Raw genomic sequence first — 6153 nt, 5'->3', positions numbered from 1 at the left:
CACTTCCCTTTGGCCCCAGGGCCTTCGCATAGCTATTTCCTCTACCTGCTCTTTGGCCATCTGCTAAACTACTACTTACTTCTCAGAGCTCAGCTCAAAATTCACTTCCACAATAGAGTCTTCCTTAACTTCGCTGTTACTGGCTCTCAGGGCCAGATAACTCTCCATTTTAGTACTTGGCATAATGGCGTTTTACATCTATTTGTATTTTTGTCTCTCCACCAGGCTGTAAACTCTGTGAAGGCAAGGATAGTTTTTTTTTGTTGTTGTTAACTTTTATCTCCAGCAATTAATACTCTGCTGACACTTATATGTCACTTAAGTGCAGTATATAGTTGTTGAATGAGTGGAATCTACTAATAGGGTTGTTGGGAAGATTAGATAAGACTTAAGTGCTCAATAAACAAAAGCTAATTAATAAGGCAATTACTGAGACGGCCCTTGTGCTAGGTACTTGTCATAAGTTTGATGTACTTTCATAATGAGAGGCTTGTAGTACTAAAAAGAAAACACAACTTTCCTCTTTTGGATTTGCGGAATATATAGGATGCTCCCCTAGATCTATATAAGAAACATACACAGCTCAATTCTTCCACCTTCTGTAATATCCTCCATATTCTTTTCCACCCTCCATAATAAACCCGAAAGGGGATTTTTCTAGTTATCCCACTCTGATTCATAGATGGAAAAATCAGGCTCATTAAATGGCAGAGTATTAAATGTTTCCTGATAAAGGGGAGGGAAAGAGTCCCATCTTCCAGTTGGGACTGCAGAACAGCTGCTCCATGGGGAGCTTGAGTGATATCACCATAGACAAAGAGGACAGTAGAAATATGGCTTGGGTTACCATAAAACATCACATTCAGCAAAGGCAGATCCTGGAGAAAAAGATCAGTCTGGGTGAATGAGACAGACATGTGAATTAGGAGTGGAGGAGAGGGTTTTGGTGGGATATTTTTCAAGATGTCCTGGCGAAGATCAGGAAAACCTTGGCTTTCTCTATAGCTACCACTTTCCTTCTGTATGATGACATTGAGCCCTTCCTGCTTGTACCACATCCCCTATTTCTTTACAAGTCCCCAGCTTCTGGTGATCCAGTAGCAACAAGGGCAATAAGAGAGCCCCTACCCAGAGCTTATTTTTGGACACAGTGAGCTAAAGTATTTGAGTGTCAACCCTCTCTTCATTATCTTATCCTGACTTCTTATACTCAATTTTTATTTTAAGAAACAACTTGTATTTTGGGGTGCCTGGGTGGCTCAGAGTTAATTAAAGCCTCTGCCTTCAGCTCAGGTCACGATCCAAGAGTCCTGGGATCGAGCCTGGCATCGGGCTCTCTGATCAGCAGGGAGCCTTCTTCCCCCCACATCTCTCTGCCTACCTCTCTGCCTACTTGTGATCTCTGTCTGTCAAATAAATAAATAAAATCTTAAAAAAAAAGAAACAACTTGTATTTTACACAATGACAAGTAATGTCATTATTGTAGAAAAGAGAAAACAGTAAAGTAACAAGAAAACATATATCACCATTAATGCAGAGATAAACACTATTTACATTTAGCAAAATGAAATAATACTGAAATAATACTTTGCTTTTCAATATCTTAGTTTTCTGAACCTATTTATTGTTAGTTCCTACATGAAAAAAAAATTATTTGAGACCAGATTTTGCTCAGGAGACTAAAAATTTTTTAAAAATAAAGAATAACCTGTATAAGAAAGTACACAAATTATGGGGCACCTGAGTGGCTCAGTTGGTTGAGTGTCTGCCTTCGGCTCGGGTCGTGATCTCAGGGTCCTGGGATCAAGCTCCGGGTGGAGCCCTGTGTCAGGCTCCGAGTCTGCTTCTCCTTCTCCCCCTGCTCATGCTCTCTCTCTCTCAGTCAAAGAAATAAATAAAATCTAAGATTTTATTTGTACTATTTGTGCTAAGGAGTACAAGCAGCCAGAGCGAGGTGGAGAAGCAGGCTCCCTGATGAGCAGGGAGCCCGATGTGGGACTTGATCCCAGGTCCCTGAGATCATGACCTGAGCCAAAGGCAGACACTTAACCGACTGAACCACCCAAGTGCCCCCCCAAAAAAAATCTTAAAAAAAAAAAAAAGAAAGTATACAAATTATCAGTTTGTAGCTTGATGAATTTTTACACAGGGAACACACTATCCACACCACTAAGTAGAACATTAATAGCAGTTTGGAAGACGCCCTGGTGTCCCGTCCCAGACATTATTTCCTCTTCAAGGGTAATCATTATCCTAATTTTTAGCATCATAAATTATGTTTCCTTATTTGAACTTTGTATAAATAGAATCTTACAGAGCATGTACTCTTTTGTGTCTTCTTTCACCTGCTCATCAACATGTTTGTAAGATTCATCCATATTGTTATTTATACTTGCCATTTATTCGTTCCCGTTGCTATGGAATGTTCCACCGTGATTATACCTGCTGTTTCACCTTCCTCTTGTTAATAGGATTTAGATACTTTCCAGTTGGGACCACTACAAATAGCGCTGTGATGAACAATCTTCTGTATGATTTTTGTGAACACAGGAACAAGCATCCCTCAGGACTTTATCTAGAAGTGGAACTGTTGGATCATAGCGTATGCATGTACTTAGATACTAGGTAGTAGATACTGCCAAACAGTTCATTCTAGTACCATTTGTGTATAAGAGTTCTAGTTGCTCCATATAGTTATCAATATTTGATATTTTTTGTACTTTTCATCTTGACCATTCTGGTGAGTATGTCATAGGATTTCATTGTGTATTTAATTTATATTTCTTTGATGCCTAATGAAGATGAGTCATTTTTCATATGTTTATAAGCCATTTAGATATTTTCTTTTGTAAAATGTCTGTTCAAGTCTTTGGCCCATTTTATATTGGGTTGCCTGTATTTTTCTTTTCTGTTTTCTTTTCAATGAAGCAACTTAAAAAAAAAAGATTTTTATTTATTTAATTGTCAGAGAGAGAGAGAGGGAGAGAGTGGAAAGCAGGGGGAGAAGGAGGCAGAGGGAGAAGCAGGCTCCCTGCTGGGCAAAGACCCTGATTTGGAACTCCATCCCAGAACTCTGAGATCATGACCTGAGCTGAATGCAGATGCTTAACTGACTGAGCCACCCACACATCCCTTCCTGTATTTTTCTTATTGATTTGTGGAAGTTCTTTATATATTCTGGATACTTGTCCTTTGTTGGACATAACTATGGCAAATGTCATTTTCCTCTCTGAGTTGCCTTCTGTAGTATATTTTTTTGATAAGCAGTATTTTAATTTTTAAAAGATTTTTTTTATTTATTTATTTATTAGAGAGAGAGAATGAGTGAGAGAGCACGAGCAGTGGGGAGTGGCAGAGGGAGAAGCAGACTCCCTGCTGAACAGGGAGCTCAATGTGGGGCTCTATCTCAGGGCCCTGGGATCCTGGCCTAAGACAAAGGCAGACACCTAACTGACTGAGCCACCCACGCACCCCTTAAATTTTTTTAAAATTTTTAATACAGTGTAATTTATCAGTTTTTTCTTTTGTAGTTGGCATTTTTGATATTTTAAGTAGGCTCCATGCCCAACTTAGGCTTGAACTCATGACCCAGAGATCAAGAGTCACACACTATCAACTGAGCCAGTGTGTGTCCCTTTGGTTTCTTATTTAAATTTTTTTCCTCTTCAAAATCATGCAGATGTTCTGTTTTGTTTTTTTTTTTTTCCCTCAAAACTATATTGTTTTACCTTTAAATTAGATCAAAACTCACCTGGAATTGTTTTATTACATGATTTGAGATTGGGATTAAGACTCATTTTTTTTCCCATTAGCAATATTTAACTGACCTGGCACCATTTATTAAAAGCATCACACATTCCCCCATTGCATTTTATCTGGTCTAGAGCTGTCTCTGGAGTTTCTATTTGGTCTCTTTTTCTGTCCGTTAGCATTATTTTAAATGGCTGTATACTATTTCATTGTCTGAAAGTGTCATAAGTTAATCAGTCCCCAGTTGCTAGGAATCTAAGTTGCTTTTACTTTGAACGTATTTTCTAAGACCTATCTCCCTACTCCAAAAAAAGAATTTTCTATTTCATCAGTGATTCTTACATACTCTGCTACCCAGTTGGGTGTGTTGTGGAATTTTTTAAAAAAGATTTTCATTTATTTATTTATTTATTTATTTGAGAGAGAGAGAGAGAGAGAGAGCGAGCTCAAAGAGGGGTGGATGAGGAGGAAGAGGGAGGGAGAGAGAAAAATCTCAAGCACACTGTGCACTTAGCTTGGAGCCAGATGCAAGGCTCGATCCCATGACCCTGAGATCATGACCTGAGCCAGAACCAAGAATTGGATGCTTAACTGACTGAGCCATCCAGGTGCCCGTGGATTTTTTTTTTTTTTTTTTTAAGTAAAACTGTGGGGGGGGCGCCTGGGTAGCTCAGTCGTTGGGTGTCTGGCTTCGGCTCAGGTCATGGTCCCAGGGTCCTGGGATTGAGTCCCGCATCAGGCTGCCTGCTCGGTGGGGCACCTGCTCCTCCCTCTCCCATTCTCCCTACTTGTGTTCACTCTCTCTCTCTATCAAGTAAATAAATAAAATCTTAAAAAAAAAAAAAAGTAAAACCGTGGTTTGGAATAAGAGGGAGTGAGGGCCCTTCTCTGGGGGCTGCAGAATGATAGCTGCTATGCAAAGGAAGGGTCAAGAGCTGGAGTCTCTGGGGCTGTTTGCAGAGTCACTCTGGTGCCTGGGTTGGGCTGTTTGTAACTGCATTAGCAGTCCTGGACCCCGAAGAGCAGCAGTAACCCTGGGATGCATGGAGATGAGATAAGGGAGGCTGCTGAACCAGCCACTCCTTAGCTGAACAAAATTTCCTATCCATCCCTTCTTCTGAGGAGCCCAGATCCCTTGCTTCCAACCCATTTGCTAGGGAAATCTTCCTTCTTTTGTCCATTACTTGTCCTGGATCCTGTATCTTAAATCTGGAGATAACTCACATCCCCAGTAAACTGTCCTAATAAAGGTGTTTGGGGAAACGTTCACAAGGGATGAGACCAGAAATGCTCATTTTGCCAAGAGAAACTTAAACTAGCAGCAGAAACAATCTGGTCTAGAGACTTGCTCCCAGCCACCAGGCCAGCCAGATGGGGCCAGAGCAAAGACAAAACACTGGGAAGCCATGGGTGGGTCAGCCTGTCTATGGCCTCGGGGCTAAGGAAGTTCTGGTCCCAGCTGGGGATGAAGATGTTCTTCCTGCCTTCCTCCCACCTCACCCAGGAAGAATGGGTTGGAGCCAAGAGCCACACAGATGTTCTCCCGTGAATGACAGAGGCAGTGAAAAGGCGCAGGAAGGTGGAGAGGGCTGATCTGCTAGAGACCAAGGTGGGAGGGGGCTGCAAGAGAAGCCAGGGGAAAGGGCTCACAGAGTGAATGACTGTCCTGTTTGCTTTCTCCTAATTAATGTGGTTTCCTTACAAACCCCTGCTGATTCCCAGCTGGTTGACTCAACCATAACAACACGTGGCCGCCCAGCCCAGGCTGTGAGCCTCCCAAGAAGGGTCTGGTTTCATCGGCTGCAGCTGCCCCTCCTCCCCAACTGGCTTTGTGCAGCTGAGGGAAGGGACAGCCCCTCAATGGGGGAGCGTGAGAAGTTGGGAGGGGACAGCCAGAGAGGGCTTGCTTTGGGCTTGCCTTGCGGCTCACCTCTGTGTTCCCGTGCCGTTAAAAAAGGGCAGTTTCTTGCTGGTCTGGCTGGAGTGTTGCCTCCAGACAGGTATGAATGGGGGTGGGTGAGGAAACCTTGAGCAAAGAACCCTGCACTTAGTGGTGACCTCTCCAGGGGTGTGCCCTGTTTGACTCAAGGAGCCTAGAAAGAACTAGGCTATGTCTAGGGTCCTGGGCAAGTCCGTGTTTTCCATCAGTTTTTCAGAGTTGTGCCTCTTCCTCACTGGGACTTTTATTCTGCCCAAGTTATGTGTCTTAACCCCTCATTTGTTCATGGATTCATTGGGCCAGCAAGTATCCACTGAGTGCCTACTATGTGTCTTTTGCAAACCAATGATTACATACACCAGGGGAGATTCTCGAGTTGTGAAAGCTCTTGTCTGACGAAGAAACATTATGTGACCTGGATGATTGCCCTGGGACCTATTTGCTTCCTCTCCCCTTCCCCCGC

Source organism: Enhydra lutris, unplaced genomic scaffold (assembly GCF_002288905.1).
Source record: "Enhydra lutris kenyoni isolate GAN:26980312 unplaced genomic scaffold, ASM228890v2 scaffoldscaffold17, whole genome shotgun sequence".
NCBI classification, from domain to species: Eukaryota; Metazoa; Chordata; class Mammalia; order Carnivora; family Mustelidae; genus Enhydra; species Enhydra lutris.
This window is presented reverse-complemented; position numbering follows the sequence as displayed.